Genomic DNA, 19610 nt, shown 5'->3' on the forward strand with positions numbered 1-19610 from the left:
CACATAAAAAACCCAATAATAAGCACCAAATACCTGCACCTCCCCACCTCACAAGGAGGATGGGGAATCCCCAACATAGAAACATATTACAGAGCTAACCAAATACGACATATAATCCCATATATACTGGAGGACGAGACAAAACAATGGATACATCTAGAGAGGGACTCAATCGAAAGTATATGCACCACAACATACCCATTCCTCCCAAACAAACTAAGGAAAATTCCCACAACACTTCATAGGTACACACAAACCATGTTCAAAGCATGGAAAACAGAAACAGGCAAACTATCTCCAACCCCATCCCCTTGGCTTACTGCCCATTATTCCACCATGCAGCACAAAATCTCCAGACAAAAACCTGGCAAACCAAAGGCTTATATCGCCTAATACAGTGTTTCTCAACCAGTGTGCCTCCAGATGTTTTGGGACTACAACTCCCATCATCCCTAGCTAGCAAGACCAGTGGTCAGGAATGATGGGAGTTGTAGTCCCAAAACATCTGGAGGCACACTGGTTGAGAAACACTGGCCTAATAGACTTTTATAAAGATAACAAACCTCTGTCAACACAAGAAATACAGTTACAGGTAGGTAGCCGTGTTGGTCTGAGTCGAAGCAAAATAAAAAAAATTCCTTCAGTAGCACCGTGTATCTGAAGAAGTGTGCATGCACACGAAAGCTCATACCAAAATATAAACTTAGTTGGTCTTTAAGGTGCTACTGAAGGAATTTTTTTTATTTTACAAGAAATACAGGATAAGCTAGAAGACACCCAAATACCCTGGTTAACACAACACCAACTACATGCCCTCTTAAACAATCCAGCAGTAAAATCAGCAGCAACCAGGCCCCTGACAACCTTCAAAAACCTCCTCCTAAAAACAAAGGGACACGGCAAAGGGATGGTATCTGCAATATATATAATACTGTACTACTCCAAAATCCCACGAATCCCCTAGACACAATCAAAAGACAATGGGAAGATGACATAGGCTACGAGATTAACCCCATTCAATGGACCAGAATGTGGTCTAAACCCCCCTTTAAATCCATATCAACAAAAAGGAAAGAACTCACTCTGAAACTCACCTACAGGTGGTACCTAACACCAAGAAAACTAGTGCTAATATGCCCAGGAACCTCACTAAATGCTGGAGAGCGTGCACCTCAACAGGCACATATTTCCACATGTGGTGGGAGTGCCCCAAAATCCAACTATTCTGGACAGCAACCATAAGAGAAATATGTAAAATAACCAAGCAAATATTAGAAATAACCCCAGAACTGGCCTTGCTAACATCTTCCAAGACAATAATGCCCACCTACACCACAAAGAACTCATAACTCACCTACTCTCAGAAACCAGAAACACCATAACCAGACACTGGAGAGACCTGTGAGAAGTAAGCATGGACCAATGGTACCAAACAGTATGGGAAACAGCCTTACTAGAAAAATTAACCAATAAGCTGAAACTGACATGGGGACAAATAGAAGATGACGACTTCACGCCGGTATGGTCCCCTTTATCACATACACAGCCCAACAAGGCAATGACAAAAATCCACCAATAGCATACAAATCAATATGGCTAACCTGATCCAAAATACCCACCCACTCCACTCTCACATGAAACAAAGACCACCACAGCCAATCACAAATGAACAACCATATCCTAGGCCAACCCCAACATCTCTCACCACCAAAGGAACATAAGCGAACAGCAGAGAAGCTACACAAGCGGCGCTGACAACACCCCTGACATATATTAAGTAAAATAGAAACATCGTCACCCGACCCCACCCCCACCCACCCTCCCCTCATCTACCTCTTTTCCCGTTTTCTTCCCACCCAATGTCTCAACAATTGAAACTGATTCGTAAAAATGATATGAGAGACATTGCACATATCTTTGTAAACCAAGAAAACCTTTAATAAAACAAAAAGAAAAAAAAAGAAAAAAAACCCTGTGGTGGACCTACATTTTTGGGTTCCTGAAGCTTGAACCGTTATGGGGGCCCCTTCACAACCAGCAATGAGGGCTGGGTAATCACTGCTATCCTCTTCAATGGGGTTGCTAGCCCACCTAATAGTATGCTAAGAAACCTAGTGGCATCTTATATGCATGTTTCATTTATTTGAAAGCTGCATTTGATTCAATCTCTCCAACAAGACTGTGGGACAAGTTGAATTCTTCAGACATAGATAAAAAATTACTCCTTCTGATCAAATGTCTGTATAGAAGCACCAAGCTGAAGGTGTGATACTCCACTAATGGGCACCTCTCAGAATCAATAAGCTATTAAAGGAGTTAAGCAAGGCTGTACTTTAGCTCCAACACTGCTTAATTTATGAATAAATGACATTGTCAACAGTCAAACATCCCTGGAGTTTCATGCTCCTAAATTGGCTGCAAATGCCATCTCAGTCCTACTATATGCAGGCGATGCAGTACTCCTATCCCAAACAAAAGTAGGCCTAAAAAGATTGATGAGGGCACTCACAGGATACTGCCAAAAAGAACAACTGGCTGTGAATTACAATAAAACCAAAGTCATGGTGTTCTCCAGAAACCATAGGGTCTCTAGATGGCAAATGGATAATAAGACAATTGAATAAGTTTAAGTAATTAAATATTTTTGACTTGCTTTTCAGTCAACAGGGTCCTGGATTACATAAAGGTCTGAATTACATAAAGCGAAAAGCGTCTCAAAGTGCCAAAATTTTATTGCGTTTTTTCTACACAAAATGCAGTAGCCACATACCCTCAGCACTAGAAGTGTTCAAAGCTAAACCCCTGTGCCAGCTACTACATGGGTCACAGATTTGGACTAATGCACACCTTGACTCTATAGAAACCGTTCAGTCCAAGTTCTGAAGGCAAATTTTCTCTGTGTTGTCTTGTGTTCCAAACAATTCATTGCGCTTGGAGGCCAACCTTCCCTCAGTTGAATCACAAATTTGGTACAGGACAAACAAAAAATAAAAATAAATTCCTTCCAGTAGCACCTTAGAGACCAACTAAGTTTGTCATAGGTATGAGCTTTCGTGTGCATGCACACTTCTTGAGTGAACATGGATATTTGCTGAAGGAAAAAGCAAGCACGTGAAATAAACCTCTAGAACGCTGATTTGTCTTCTATCTATGCATTGTGGCACACCAACAATGTGTTTCACTTCATGTTGGCTTTTTTTACATAGTTGCTTGTTTCGTAATTGGTACAAGATAATTAACTTACCGGTATTGGCTTTGTCTTAATTTAACCTCCACTGATCTATTACCCTTAATATTGCAAGACTGTCACGAGAGTGCTTGGACCAAAACTGTTACTCGAAAGCTCTACTCCTCTGGTTTATCACCCCAACAGTTGGCAAAGAATTTAATTAGACAGCGCCTATATGACATTGAGCAACAGAATAATTTAGCCACCATAAGAAAATTTTGTCCGTGGTACAATTTCCCACCTAGTCTCCTCCACAAACCCGTGTCCTATCTGCAAAACTTGTTGTTTTAAAATACAGGCGTGCCTTCACCTATGCAAGATTGAACATACTACTGTCGGTGGTTCTCAAGGGATGCTTCTGTCAAATTCCTCATGAAAAATGATTGTCCATGCGGAGACAGCAGTTATCGAATCTGTAGCGCCCGTACCACTAGCTTGCTCTCTTTATAAAGACCCCTCTCCTTTCATCCACAGCTACAGGGTCCTTCCTTTTTGCAGACCAAGATTACCAGGTGACAGAAAACACGGCCCACCTATTCATATGTTTTATTTTTGATCAAGGACAGTTATTAACTCTTTCATTTGTATAGTTGCAAATTCTCAGAATGTTTTTAGTATAGCCAACCATCTAGCTATATCTATATTTTATTGTACTTGATTCCGTTGCTATGGCTTATGGCTGATGTAAAGAAATATTTTTATCCATCTGTCTTCTTGTTTTACAGTTGCACAACAAACCACCACCTTTTTTAAAAAATAACTACTACATCTCAGATTTTGATTAAAATCATTGTACTGGATTATTTCACATGATAAAGTCACGGGAGTGAGTAAAAGAAAAATGTATGTCTTTGTAGTTCAAAATGTGTTCCTGACTGACTGGGTCTGATCCTTCAAGATCTAACAGCATGATGATTACTGGCACTTGTCTTGGTTTCTGAAGAGTTTTCACATGGTATGTGAAGGATGGAAGAATAAAGTCAAGGATTTATCACACATTGCAACTAAAATGTTTACTTTATTGGTATCACCATTCAGTGTTTATCTGCACAAGGATTTTCAAGCTGAAGGAAATCTTGTCAACATCCAAATCCTACTAGCCCCAAAATAAATCACAAATTCCTAAGAGACGGCATAGAATACGGTCTTGATTCACAGAGCTATGGTGAGGATCATGCTCTGCAGGTATAGGATCTGGAATGAGAGATGAAAATAGGATTGTTAGTTCCTTTCAGGGACTCCATGGATATCCTGGGCTCTTTGCAGCTCTGGGCTATCACAGCAAGCCTTACAGGAAAGCCTTACAGGAAAGTCTTGCACATCAAAGAGGGCATTTCTAGAAAGTCTAAATGATTGTACTTGGAATACTTGGTCATGGAAGTAACCAGAAGGGTGTCAATTTGAGACCTGGTGGAAGATGTGTTGTCCAGCCAGTTGGGAGCAGTGCCCACAGTGCTATTAAACTAAACATACATGTAAATGGTCAATTGCCAAAAAACATCCAGCACAGTCATATATGATTTTAAAAGATGAAACTACCAAAAATGAGGGGATGGGCAAAAGTTGAAAAGCAAAGGCAAGAGGGTCAAATCAGTGATGGTCTTGGATGGCTTGGATCCAAACACTTGGATGGCTCTAATAGAGGATTAGACAAATTCATGGAGGACAAATCTATCATCTGCTACGAATTGCATGGAATTGCAGGTGGGCAGAGTACTGCTGTGCTCATAGAATATTGCAGGCTTTCCAGGGCATCCAGCTGGCAACTGTGGGAACAGGATGCTGGACTGGATGAGACGTTGGCCTGATCCAGCCTGTTCATCTTATCTTCATAGGAAAGGGTAGGAAGTGGAGGCAGACAGTTTTGCAGATAAATGGTGGTCGACATTTTGAATGCCAAGATACTCACCGGTCCCTTGTTCACCTTCATATGGTTCTAGAGAGAGAAAATCGGAAAGCTTGAGAACTCTTTCCCGTCATTGGCAAGCCTAGGTTGGCTGAAGTTAGTCTACTGCCCTATTTATTTAAACCTCATGAAAATTCATCAGCATTTTGGTGCCAATTTCCCCAATAAACACATTTTCTTTATCCTTCCATCAGACGAAAGGATAAATGAGTGTCAACTACTTACGTGCGGACACCATGGCAAAAGCAACCCAAACAACCAAAAGGAGGACCCAGAATTTCATAATGATCACTGAAGAGGAGAGGAAGATTCTCAAGACTCTTGGAGGGATGTCACAAACTGACGGTTCACCTGGATCCAGCTTCTCTTTCTTATAAAGGCACAACCTTCCAATCAAATTGTGTTGGCTGAGCTGGTGCAGTTTTGGAGCCTTGAACGGATTAGCCAGTAAGTAACCTTTTCCTGTGAAAACACACACACACACACACGGTAAAAATCAACAAGACAGCATGTGATGGTGTGTGCAATGTGCCAGGGGCTATGTGCCCTTTCTTAGGATTAAGTCTTGGTTTTCAACTGCCACTGAATTCAATCTCTGCCTCACTTCCAAGAAGGGACCCTTAGATAAACTAGGGCCAACAGCAAACCAAGTGTTTGTGAAAGCGTTCAAACTCCTTCACACACTGCCAACTGGGAATGTGGCCTTCTGCCTGACATTGCAGCTTTTGAGCATCTAAGTAGAGAAGGCCTTTTCGTTTTCCATTTCCCCTTCCCACCACCACATGCTTTTCAAAGTTGTTTTCACCTGTCCCCTTACTCCCCTTCTTCTTTCCACGTTCAACTTGTAACTTGTGCCTTATTCCCTTCTTCAAAACCTGCCACTTTCTTTCATCTCATTTCTGGTTCTTCTGCCCTCCTGAAATGTTGGACAGTATGTATCATGTTCCTTTGCACCACTACAGTACTGTTGGACTTGATGAGGAGGAGACTAAAAGACAATTGCAGTTTTAAACCAACAATTAAGCATAGATAATTTTATCCCAAGCACATAGCCTGTGACACATTGCAATCACATGCTTTCTAGTTTATTTCTGCCAGTGAGGTGTCTTCTGTTTGCTAATCTATTCAGGATGAAACAGTAGTTTCATCAACTCTTCCAGCATGCTGGAATGGTGCTTCATACCTTCATGACTACATGATGAAGGTCCATCAAAAATGAAAACAACAAGGAGGAGGATGGAGGAGGAAGAGCTGGATCCAGACTCAGCTGCAGATTGTTTGTGACTTCCAATTATCTACAAGCAACTTTCCGTGAGCTAGTGCCTTTCAGATATTTTTAGCAGAAAAAAAACCATTAGAAATGATACCTAAGTCAACACATTACCTTACTTTACGACTGATTCAGTGAAGCACAGTGCACAGATTATACAATCCATAGAATATGTGATCAAAGAGGGAAAGCTTGGCAAAGGATTGCAGGTGATGACAATGTGAACAGGAGCTGGAACACATCTTATCTGCAAATGTTGAAGGTAAATTTTCTCTGGATGGGCAGAGAAAATCCAAATGTTTGCTCATCCAGAGAAAATTCACCTTCAATATTTGCAGAGAACTTTTGGCTCAGTACCAGTGTTTCCAGAGATTATGCAGTAAAATCCAACATTTTACAGTATTTGACAGCCAGCATGCCATAGCAAGCAACATTTGAAAACATCTAGAGCAGTGATTGAGTGCACTTCGCAGACAGGCAAGCATTTTGGCTTAGAAAACTGAACTATTTCTTCATTTTTCTTAATTTTCCAATAATAACAGCCAATCAACATATAATCATAATCATATTCCAATCACATGTGACCACATCTGTTTGGTAATGTGGAGTGGCTGCTCTGCTCCCTTTCCCTCCCAGCTCCACATCATGGCATAGCTGTCAAGTTTTCCCTTTTCTCGCAAGAAAGCCTATTTAGCATAAGGGAATTTCCCTTTGAAAAAAGGAGAACTTGACAGCTATGCATCATGGGTGACTCCAAGGTTGGAGCCTTAAATGTAGCTAATGGTTGTGAGGGAGCTAAGGAGGCAGTTGGTGGTATTGTCTACCTATATCCAAAGCTATAAGATCCAGTTCCTTGGGAAGTTATCAGTTAGTTTGCCAAAAAGTGGCATCACTGTCAGGTGAAGGTGGTTGGGGGGCACACAAAGCTTTGATAGGCAGGGAGCTGAGGTGCCATGGGGAGTGCAGCGGCGGCGGCGGCGGCAGCAGCAGCAGCAGCAGTGGGTGCTTCTACAGTAACTGGTTTTTAAAGGCTCCTTCAGCAGGAAGCACTTAATGAGAAGCTGTGTGGAAGCAGAACAGAATCTCTTTCTGCTTTCCTTTTTCTGAGGCTAGCAGGGGTGATCAAAACTAAATATGATGCCACACTGTAGTAGTGCCAGACACACACACACACCGCCCCAAACCACCCCTTAAGCGCAAGAGAGAACTATATTTAAGATCACCAATCCCTTTTGGGTTTCTAACCAATCTAATAATAATGATAATGATAATGATAATGATAATAATAATAATAATAATAATAATTTATTTATTTATACCCCGCCCATCTGGCTGGGTTTCCCCAGGCCACTCTGGGCGGCTTCCAACAGAAAAATAAAATAATCTATTAAACATTAAAAGCCTCCCTAAACAGGGTTGCCTTCAGATGTCTTCTAAAAATCTGGTAGCTGTTTTTCTCTTTGACATCTGATGGGAAGGGCGGGCACCACTACCGAGAAGGCCCTCTGCCTGGTTCCCTGCAACTTGGCTTCTCACAACGAGGAAACCGCCAGAAGGCCCTCGGCACTGGACCTCAGTGTCCGGGCAGAACGATGGGGGTGGAGACGCTCCTTCAGGTATACAGGACCGAGGCCATTTAGGGCTTTAAAGGTCAGCAACAACACTTTGAATTGTACTCGGAAACGTACTAGGAGCCAATGTAGATCTCTAAGTACTGGCATTCCACAGCCACCCTTCGGTATTAAAGTGTCTGACTTTGCCACATGCTTGATAGCTTGGTCAAATACAGGGCATACGCTGAATGATCAAATCTTTATTATTTTAGTAACATATAACAAATTCTTATATAGTTTGTTTTCAGTAGCAGTGTTTGGATCCTTTGGATTTCAAAGCATTGCTGATAACTCTAGTCCTCATGCACATCTTAATCCTCCCACGTGCTATCCCTTGTTCCTTCACCTTCCACGCTGCTCTTTCCCTCACACACCTGTTCTAACCACCTCACACACCTTCAGCTAATCAGCACACCCCAAAATTCCATCCCTCCCTCACCCCCCCTTGCAGCTCACCTGGTATCTTACAAATTATACAAATAACCTGTACAATGTTTTAGCCTATATCTCTTAATAAGCAAACCTGTGCAAGTTAGTTACAATGACGAACACCACATAGGGCTGGCCCAACCACAAGGTAGAATGAAGCAGTTGCCTTGGGCTGTTGAATTCCATGGGGCTGAGCCCCTGAAGTTGCCACTCCTGCCACCACCGCCAGGGTCACATGGCAGCCTCTTGCAAATCTTGCTGTGCTGGGACCCCAGTAAACAAGGCTTCGGCAGAAGCAGGGGCGGATGTGGCACCTTTCCATTTTGCCTCAGGTGGACACCCCTGACACCACAAGTATGTTTTGTGACATATGTTTCAGAAAAGCCCTCTTTAGCTTTTTGAAGGGCCTGGTTCCTGCCTTGCTTCAGCAGGCTGAGCGTGGCATGGTGCCTGAGGGTTGCACAACCTACAACTCCATTTACATTTCACTAAAGGATCTCATGTGGTTAGATGGTGTTGTTACCAATTGCTACTACTATGGAATGGTCACTGAGCTTTTTTTCTTCTTCCCCATTTCATTGTGATTTGACCCCACTGCTTTCAACATTTTCTCTTGCAGTGTTTGTCAGTCTATTGGCATAGGCACACTTATAATTAATACACCACTTGATGATAAATCACTTCAAAGTGGTTTCCAAAGCAGTTTAATGGAATAGCTTTGCCACCAAGTGGCCAAAGAGAAACTATTACGTACCCTTTTTCCAGGGATAGTCCCGGAATTACAGAAGCTTTCCTGGTTTCTGCGTTTTCCTTTTTCCTTCCTTCCACATCTCTGAGAACGTGTGTGTGTGCAAAAAGAGTGTCCTGTTTATCTTGAAAATAAAATACCTGCACCAAATGAAGGAAAGGGTGCTGCTGGAGTACGAAGCCCTTACTAAAACATTGAAGAAAAAGGTCAGCAACCCACTTTCCATTCTTCAATTGCAGGTGACCGGTATAGATATGCATACGCCGTCTATGTGTTCAGTGAGATCAAATGGGGGAGAAGCATCCTGATGTAGAATAGGATGTCCCTATTTTCTTCAGAGAAATGTTGGAGGGTATGCTATTAAGGAATTTACCTATGACAGGGTTGTGGTTTTCAACTGCACCAAGTAATGATTCTGCTATGCCTGAGAATGGGTGAACTGAGGAGCAAATGGAGCTGTGTCCTTGCACCTAAAATAAATCAGGCAAGGCCAAGCAGCCACTGAGTTTGAGGCACGGCCAAAATAAACACCAGTTGACTCCCCTAATCCCTGCTGTAGTCTGCTCTGTCCTCAAAATCTGTATACATTTTCCCCTGACTCTGTCCGCAAAGTTAGTTTTTTTTTACAGTAGACCGAGGGTTGAATTAGATGGGTTTTGAGGCCACTTCCAAGGGTTGCAGTAGAGCCGTCTTTCCCATAGGGCTTAGTGGTGCATTGCGCCAGGGTGCTGGCCTCTCAGGGGTGCCCCAGCAAGTGCGGGAGTTGCGTGGCTTTGCCGGCAGCCTCCCCTTTCCCTGCACGCTCACCAGCTGTGCCCCACCAACCATAAGGCTAGCAGGCATTGCAGCTTCCCTCCCAGGCCTCCTCGGGAGGAGAATAATCCCTGCCTAGTCTTAGGATGAGGCTTGGGAGGGGCACAACTTCACTCCCAAGCCTCTGCGAGGATCGCTTTCCCGCAGCCGCATGGGGGAGAGTTGTGCCCCCCCCAGAGGACTGGCAGTGCGCATCTACGGCCACCCCAACACTATCCGTGGTAATGTGGGGGTGCTGGGTGGGTATTTGCACCCCAGCGCCGCATCTGCTAAAGACGGCCCTGGGTTGCAGAGTAGGTTTTGTCTCACTACACTGAAGACAAACACAGTTGTAAATTTTAAATGGGATTTTTACTTAGTATCAACAAGCATTTCTGGATTTGACAGCAGTATGGAAATAAGGCAAAAGAGAAACTAGTACAGACAATTTAGGAAGGCCACTTATCTTTCTGTTCCTAGGTACGTGGCCTATTTCTTGTCTGATTTTCTCTCAGTGCAGTGGGTCCTTATTAAAGGCTGTTGCTTATTCTGATATCAGCCCTATGGTTCTCTTAACAATGAATGAAAATGGATTGACTGCTATTCAAAGAACAGAAAGCAATGTGAGTCAAACATTTTTTTTTAAGGAAATGGTCATTTGAAATGAAAATATTCTTCTCTGAGCATATTTTACAATATATTCTCTAATCTTCAGTTGTGGCATTGAAGAAAAAGAAACTTTGAGCGAGCCCTCAATGGAAAGAAGCACATTTTTTGCAAAAAGTATACTTTGGTCCTTAGCCAATGAAAGCGTCATTTGAAAGCTTCTGTTTGCTTTTTGCTTTTTTGTGAGCAGGATTATTTCTGATTAATTAACTGGTTCATGACACATATCCCATAAGTTCTGATTGGTCCTCATTGTCTTTATAGGCCAGCAGAAGCACTCGGCTCACCAGTTCTTCCCAGCGGTCCTTGAGCCTCTCCATCCACCTGGAAGCCTCTGCCTGTTCCCTGATTGTAGCTCTCCGAGGATGAATATGTGGCTCCCTCTCCTGCTTGCAGGCTTCACATTTGTTTTGGTGGAGGCAGGTAAGTTCTGTTTGTGAGCACCTTCTCTTTGGCTCCTCAGTCAACAGTAACGTCTCCTGGCTTTACTACAATAGCCATGTTCAATCTTGTGCTTTAGATGGGGCTTCAGTTCAACAATTTATAGTCGTTTGCTTACCTTTTGTGAGGAGAAGAAGAAGAAGAAGAAGAAGAAGAAGAAGGAGGAGGAGGAGGAGGAGGAGGAGGAGGAGGAGGAGGAGGAGGAGGAGGAGGAGGAGGAGGATTAAGAGAAAAGAGAGAGATTGAAGCAGAAGGCTTTTGGCAAACAACAGGTAGCAGACTCAGAAATCTGAAAAGCTTAGTGGCTTTTGTTTTAATGTGAAAAGGCAATACCTTGCAAAATAAATGTGTAGTAGAAGTTGAAGAGTTTCTTCAAACCTTTATTTTCAAAGATGAACTGCATCTAATTTCTTCCCACCCCTCATCCCTACTTGAGATCAGTTTTTTGGAGGAAACCAAGAGAGAAAGCACTGCAAATAACAAGGCCAGTGGAAGTGATGATATTCCAGCTGAAATATTTAAAATTTTAAAAGATGATGCTGTTAAGGTGCTACACCCAATATGCCAGCAAGTTTGGAAAACTCAGCAGTGGCCAAAGGATTGGAGAAGATCAGTCTACATCCCAATCCCAAAGAAGGGCAGTGCCAAAGAATGCTCCAACTACCGCACAATTGCGTTCATTTCACACGCTAGCAAGGTTGTGCTTAAAATTCTACAAGGCAGGCTTAAGCAGTATGTGGACTGAGAACTCCCAGAAGTGCAAGCTGGATTTCGAAGGGGCAGAGGAACCAGAGACCAAATAGCAAACATGCGCTGGATTATGGAGAAAGCTAGAGAGTTCCAGAAAAGCAACTATTTCTGCTTCATTGACTACGCAAAAGCATTTGACTGTGTCGACCACAGCAAACTATGGCAAGTTCTTAAAGAAATGGGAGTGCCTGATCACCTCATCTGTCTCCTGAGAAATCTCTATGTGGGACAAGAAGCTACAGTTAGAATGGGATATGGAACAACTGATTGGTTCAAAATTGGGAAAGGAGTACGACTAGGTTGTATATTGCCTCCCTGCTTATTAAACTTATATGTAGAATTCATCATGCGAAAGGCTGGACTGGATGAATCCCAAGCTGGAATTAAGATTGCCGGAAGAAATACCAACAACCTCAGATATGCAGTTGACACAACCTTGAAGGCAGAAAGTGAGGAGGAATTAAAGAACCTTTTAATGAGGGTGAAAGAGGAGAGCGCAAAATATGGTCTGAAGCTCCACATCAAAAAACCAAGATCATGGCCCCTGGTCCCATCACCTCCTGGCAAATAGAAGGGGAAGAAATGGAGGCAGTAAGAGATTTTACTTTCTTGGGCTCCTTGATCACTGCAGATGGTGACAGCAGTCACGAAATTAAGACGCCTGCTTCTTGGGAGAAAAGCAATGACAAACCTAGACAGCATCTTAAAAAGCAGAGACATCACATTGACTACAAAGGTTCATATAGTTAAAGCTATGGTTTTCCCAGTAGTGATGTATGGAAGTGAGAGCTGGACCATAAAGAAGGCTGGTCGCCGAAGAATTGATGCTTTTGAATTATGAATTATGGTGCTTGAGAGTCCCATGGACTGGAAGAAGATCAAACCTATCCATTCTGAAGGAAATCAGCCCTGAGTGCTCACTGGAAGGACAGATCGTAAAGCTGAGGCTCCAATACTTTGGCCACCTCATGAGAAGAGAAGACTCCCTGGAAAAGACCCTGATGTTGGGAAAGATTGAGGGCACTAGGAGAAGTGGACGACAGAGGATGAGATGGTTGGACAGTGTTCTTGAAGCTACGAACATGAGTTTGACCAAACTGCGGGAGGCAGTGCAAGACAGGAGTGCCTGGCGTGCTCTGGTCCATGGGGTCACGAAGAGTCGGACACGACTAAACAACTAAACAACAACAACAACAACAAGAGAGAATCTTGAGTGAATAACCAAGAAACCAGGCTATGTCTTCGGCAGTATATAAACTCAATAAATAATAAATAATAATACAGCCTGAGGGCCAAAGACAAAGCAGCCCATTGAGCACTTAGCAGGTAGGAAAATCAAGGGATTCCTTCTGAAACTGCAAAAGCAATAAAGGAAGGAGAAGTAGATTAAAACTAGGGGGTACTTGCCTTCAGTGAATTACTACAAAGGCGCTCTTGGAGGAAACTGATTTTCTAGATCCATTTCTATCAGGGTTTAGGTTTGGTTTTGGCACAGAAACTGCTTAGGTTTGTCAGGAGAGAGGCAGCTATCTTCTGGAGAGCAGTGGTGTGCAGTGAAATTTTTCATAGGGGAACAGATAGGGTTGTATGTAGAGTTGCGGACCTCAAGGGTCATCCAGTCCAACCTCCTGCAAGGCAGGAATCTCCACTCAAGCATCCCTGACAGATGCCTAAAAACTTTCCACAGCCTCCCAATGAAGTCCATTCCCCAGCCGGTTAATTTGCCAGTTCCTAGCAGCTTGCAAAAAGAAGAAAAGTTTGGCTTTGCTTTGTTTGTTTTTTAAAAAAGAACTCCAGGCATAACCCCCCCCCTTTAATTAAAATACCATTTTTAACACACACTGCCTTTCTTCATCATTTCCCTTTCTATGACCATGTTGTTATTGGTTGTTGCATGTTGCTCCTGATCCTTCAGCTTCTGGCAGATGGAGGCTGGAGTTTATTAAAAATACCATGCTTTCAACACACACACACACACACACACACACACACACACACACACACACAGAGAGAGAGAGAGAGAGAGAGAGAGAGAGAGAGAGAGAGAGAGAGAGAGAGAGAGGAGAGGAAGTGAGATATTAAGGTTGCATGGATCTTGTCTTCTACCCCCACCCCATAGGTACTTCAGGCTTTCCAACTGCTCTTCCTTAAAAATTGAAGGAGAAGGGGCTGCAGTTCTGCTTCAAGCAGCCCCTTCCTGCTCATTGTGTGTATTGCTCTGCAGGGTCCTGCAGTTTTGCAGCCTTTGCAGAGATAATGAATGAGAGAGGGGGACAGGCACATGCACACACATACAAGGAGCCTGGAGACACTGGCTAAGCAGGTACACATCCTGCTGGGAACTCTCACTAGTTCATAGACTAGACTGTTGGAGAGGCTGTCCAGATTAGGGGTGGGTGCCACTGCTTTGGGATGGTTCTGGTCCTCCATGGATGGTAATTTCAAGAGGGTGATGTTTAGGAAGTGCTCTTAGAGCCTTCAGGGTACAATTTTATCCCCCTGGCTGTTTAACATCTACATAAAACCACTGAGTGGGGTCATCCACAGATTTGGAGTACATTGTCAGCAATATGCTGGTGACACTCCGCTCTGCTTCTCCTTCACACCTGCAGGTGGGGCAGTCGATGTGCTGGAGTGGACCATTGTCTTATCTTGGTACTGGACTGGATGAGAGCCAAGACACTGAAGCTCAATCCAGATAAGACTGAGGCACTGTTAGTGGGCCGTTCCCTAGACCGGATGGATGGGAAGTGGCCTGCTCTTGATGGGGTTAGGTTGCTGACCAGGGCAAGACAGTTTGAACGTATTACACTGATCCTGGCCAAACTGTGTTGTTGTTGTTGTTGTTTAGTCGTTTAGTCGTGTCCGACTCTTCGTGACCCCATGGACCACAGCACGCCAGGCACTCCTGTCTTGCACTGCCTCCCGCAGTTTGGTCAAACTCATGTTCGTAGCCTCGAGAACACCGTCCAACCATCTTGTCCTCTGTCGTCCCCTTCTCCTAGTGCCCTCAATCTTTCCCAACATCAGGGTCTTTTCCAAGGATTCTTCTCTTCTCATGAGGTGGCCAAAGTATTGGAGCCTCAGCTTCACGATCTGTCCTTCCAGGGAGCACTCAGGGCTGATTTCCTTAAGAATGGATAGGTTTGATCTTCTTGCAGTCCATGGGACTCTCAAGAGTCTCCTCCAGCACCACAATTCAAAAGCATTTGAAGCATCCCCTTCATGGATCAATGCATCCCCTTCATGGATCAATGCCTTGTCGTGGCGAAGGGGCTTGAATAACTCAGAGAAGCTATGAGCTATGCCATGCAGGGCCACCCAAGATGGACAGGTCATAGTGGAGAGTTTTGACTAAACGTGATCCACCTGGAGAAGGAACTGGCAAGCCACTCCAGTATCCCTGCCAAGAAAACTCCATGGACAAAGACAACAGGCCAAACTGTACTGGCTGCCAATTAGTTTCTGAGCCCAATTCAAAGTGCTGGTTTTGCCCTATAAAGTCTTAAACAACTTGGTACCACAATACCTCAAGGACCGTCTCTCCCCATGTGAACCAATTCGGACCCTGAGATCAGCATCTGCAAGAGGTGCAGAGGGTGGCAACACAATAATGGGCCTTTTCTGTGGTTCCCTGTTGTAGACTGCTCTCCCCAGGGAGGCTCGCCTGGCACCTTCATTACATATCTTTAGGCACCAGGCAAAAACATTCCTCTTCTCCCACACCTTTGGCTAATTAAGCTATCTTTTGCCTTTGAAGCTGTACATTGGGGAGGGGAGTATTGTTTTTGTTTGTTACTGCCCTGTGATCCTTGGTTGAAGGGCAGTATAGAAATTTAGTGAATAATAATAATAATAATAATAATAATAATACAAAAGGTAACAGGCTACAATCCTTTATATACTTACCTGGAGCTTACACCAATTAACTCAATGGGGTTTACTTCCAAATAGGATTTCCCCAAATCTGATTAAGGATTTCTGCATAATATTTTAGAAGAATGAACTATAAAAGCAAGATGGGTTCAGAGTCTTTTGGTGGGCTTCTCTGATAATTTTGCCAAATAGCAACTTTGAAAATACGGACTTAAGCAAAGCTGAACAATGAACTGGATGTAAATAAGTCCATTATTATAGTGGACAAGCTTTGGCTAGGAGGAGGAGGACAACCAGAAGAAGGGCAATGTATGAACATTTGGAACAATACAGAGTTGTCAAATTTTTGTGTATTCTTTTTAGGTTCCATGAAACAGAGAGGGGAAGCTCCCAATTTCCTCCAAATCATGCCTATGGTGCTACCCTGTGGTCTTGTTTATTCATAGAAGTTGCGCCTCATGGCTGTGTACTCCTGAACTGTGAATTTTTTTCAAGCTGCTAGAGGTGTCAATGGCCAACTCTGTGTAGGGGGAGGATTTGTTGTTTTTGCTTGTTACTATGTTATATATTTCTGTGTGATCCTTGGATGAAATGAGGTATAGAAATTTAAATAATAGTAATAATAATAATTCAGAAGAATACAGAGTTGTCAGGTTTTGTGTATTCTTTTTAGGTTCTGAGAAACAGAGGAGAAGAGCTCCCAGTTACTTCCAGTACATGCCTACATCGCACCTGTGTGGTATCCTGGCTTCAAAGGTCTATAAACGCCGCCGGGTTGAGGACCCTTGGTTCGTGGAATCTTTGGAAGCCGCTAGAGAGACCAGCGGCCTACTCCAATTGAATATGACACTGGGCAATGTGTTGACCGGAGAAGAATGTCTCTTAATGACAAGACTTGTCAACAGAAGATTTGCTGTTTGAAAATATGCACATACCCCTCTGTAATAATAAAAGCAGAGATTGATTCCTGGTAAGGAAGCAAAATAAACCCGGGTTTTGTTTTGTTTGTTCTTCCTGAAGCATATGGATGTAGTGCAACTAAAATGAATCTTGCTTGTGAAAATTATGATTTCCCCTCCTCCTCCATAGGAAAAAAAGACAACAAAGATCAAGGGTAGTTAAAACGATTAAAAGTAGTCCACAAAGCTTTAGTTTAACTGTTAACATGCAATTCCACCCCCACATGATATTCCTGTGAATCACAGTTTATTTCATACCCTTGTTGTGAGGGCTATTTATATAATCCTGCAGGAACTGAAGCGAGAGAGGCACATCAGCCCAAGGGGGAATATGATGCATAGCAGATTTAAGAGGGTTCTCCTGGTTTGGGGTGGTGGAAGAGAAAGGACTGGTTAGCGGAATGGACATTGCTATGTGCTACTATGTGGACCCAGGTGGCGCTGTGGGTTAAAGCACAGAGTCTAGGGCTTGCTGATCAGAAGGTCGGCGGTTCGAATCCCTGCAACAGGGTGAGCTCCCGTTGCTCGGTCCCAGCTCCTGCCCACCTAGCAGTTTGAAAGCACATCAAAGTGCAAGTAGATAAATAGGGACCGCTCCAGCGGGAAGGTAAACGGCGTTTCCGTGCGCTGCTCTGGTTCGCCAGAAGCAGCTTTGTCATGCTGGCCACATGACCCGGAAGCTGTCTGCGGACAAACGCCGGCTCCCTCGGCCTATAGAGCGAGATGAGTGCCGCAACCCCAGAGTCGGACACGACTGGACCTGATGGACAGGGGCCCCTTTACCTTTACCTTTACTATGTGGGGGGAAACCACTTAAGGTCCATTTGCACAACCGAGTCCCTTACTTACTAGCAACAACAAGCGACACCTGAGAATACTCTAAAAGCAAAGTTTTGATTCTTGCCTGAGCGGAAAACGTTACAGCGAGTGATCAGGGAAGCGATCAGAGGCTGGAACCCAGATCTTTGTTTACACACACTTTTTATAGTCATATGAGTCAGCCGTGCGAGGCATCCAGTGGTATGGTCTAACAGTCACCCTAACCACAAAGACAAGTGTTTCCACGCACAAGCTAGTTGGCAATTTTCCTGCTCATATATCTAAAGTAAACCTTGCATGCTTCTGTAACTTTCCTTTATACACTTCTCTATTCTTTCTTGCTTGTCTCTTAAGCCTGGTTGCACCATGATTACAATAAGAATAAAAATGATTATGTTACACCAAAAGGGTGTTTGATGGGAAGAAATGCATAAATGAAATAAATAACTAATGTGATAAATAAGAACAGGGGAACTCACAGTTGCAGTGCTGGGCATTATTTTGGGAGCATCACATCCACATCCACACATTTTAGGGCATTTGGACATCCAGGCAACACTACAGCACAACAGACTTAACGAGAACCAGAGCATCCACTATATGAAGAGGGTTCATTTGTTAGGGAAAACATTTCCTGATGAGAATGATCAATTGCATCATCATCACTACCATCATTTATTTACCGGTATATGCCACCCATCTGACTTGGTTTCCCCAGCCACTCTGGCCAGCTTCCAACAAATTAATAATGAGCCAGGTTGAAATATGAGGTCCACAAACTTCAAAGGTTTTTCTTCCAAAATGCCAACATTACCCAAATACACAATGCTTACATTTATTTGAATAATTATTATTGTTTAGAGCATTTGTAGTATGTTTCCAGTATCCAAGTAGGGGTGGGGGACTGCCCCCTGTGCTTTCCTTCAGTATAGATGCAGGATCAGGGCCTCAATCAGCAGGGCTTGCTAGTGGAGAATATAATATTCTCTGCTTAAATGATGAGCAGGTCAGAAGACTTAAACAAGAAATTGCTGCTGCTGCTGCTGCTGCTGCTGCTGCTGCTGCTGCTGCTGCTGCTTCGATCACTCGTAGCCGAGTAAGATTGTCTTCCATAAACACGGTTTTAACAATGGGTCCGTAAGTGACTGTGGAGGCCAATTCTGGACCCAAACATCCTTCCACAGTGGGGACATTGGTTTCCGGGCAAGAGTTGATCATGGTATGGATTTGCCAAGTGTGCCTTCCTCTTAGCACGTTTCTCCCTTGCATTCTGAGTTTGAGTGTCTTCAAAGCCCATGGCACATTTGGTAAAGGCTGTTCTCCAATTGGAGCACTCGACGCAAGTGTTTCCCAATTGTTGGTGTTTATACTATTATTATTTTTTGCATTGAGACAGTCTTTAAACCTCTTTTGTTGACCACCAGCATTACACTTTCCATTTTTAAGCTCGGAATGGAGTAGTTGCTTTGGAAGATGATAATCAGGCATCCGTACAACATGACCAGTCCAACAAAGTTGATGTTGAAGAATCATTGCTTCAACACTGGTGATCTTTTCTTCTTCCAGTACACTGGTATTAGTTCGCCTGTTTTCCCAAGTGTATTATAAAACTATGTAGAAAAGGTGTTCTCTTATTTTTCTACTCTCTCATTCTGCCTCCATGGTGTATGGATTGTTTGTAATCTTGACAACCTCTCCAATACTCTTTCCCACTCCATTGCTTCATGGCTAGCTTCATCGTCTAGCCCCATGGCATTTCCTGAGCTGCGTGGTGCTTGTTCTATTGGCTGGACTGAGCGACATGTCACTCAGAAGCCACCTACCTCAACGACTGTTGTAGCAGAACTGGGCCTGTCTTGTTCTCAACCACCCACACTCATCTATGATGGTAGAAGCTGCCAACGCCAGAAGTGGGAGTTGGCAGTAAGTTTTTTAATGGTTGGCATTGACTAATAGAAACAGTTTTTTAAAGGTGCTATTTCTCCCCGCTTTCCTTATTTGATAGTATGTGTTTGTAGAGGGGCGTCATTGCTTTGTTTTTGTTTCATTATGTATTTTGTGTTCTCATTTTGTATTCTTTTGTTGTGAACTGCCTGTGATCTTCAGATGAAG

At 43.4% G+C, this 19610-nt stretch overlaps 1 long non-coding RNA gene across 1 annotated transcript; it reads right to left on the bottom strand.

The window, feature by feature from the left end:
- Positions 1-4227: 4227 nt before the first annotated feature.
- LOC118076428 (uncharacterized) lies at positions 4228-18057 on the bottom strand. The gene is made up of 4 exons (XR_015948349.1): positions 17978-18057; positions 5361-5597; positions 5139-5165; positions 4228-4423 (listed from the first exon to the last, which is right to left on the bottom strand). It is a non-coding gene; the product is annotated as an uncharacterized LOC118076428 (long non-coding RNA).
- Positions 18058-19610: the final 1553 nt, after the last annotated feature.

This window comes from Zootoca vivipara, chromosome 2, assembly GCF_965207765.1.
Source record: "Zootoca vivipara chromosome 2, rZooViv2.hap1.1, whole genome shotgun sequence".
Classification (NCBI taxonomy): domain Eukaryota; kingdom Metazoa; phylum Chordata; class Lepidosauria; order Squamata; family Lacertidae; genus Zootoca; species Zootoca vivipara.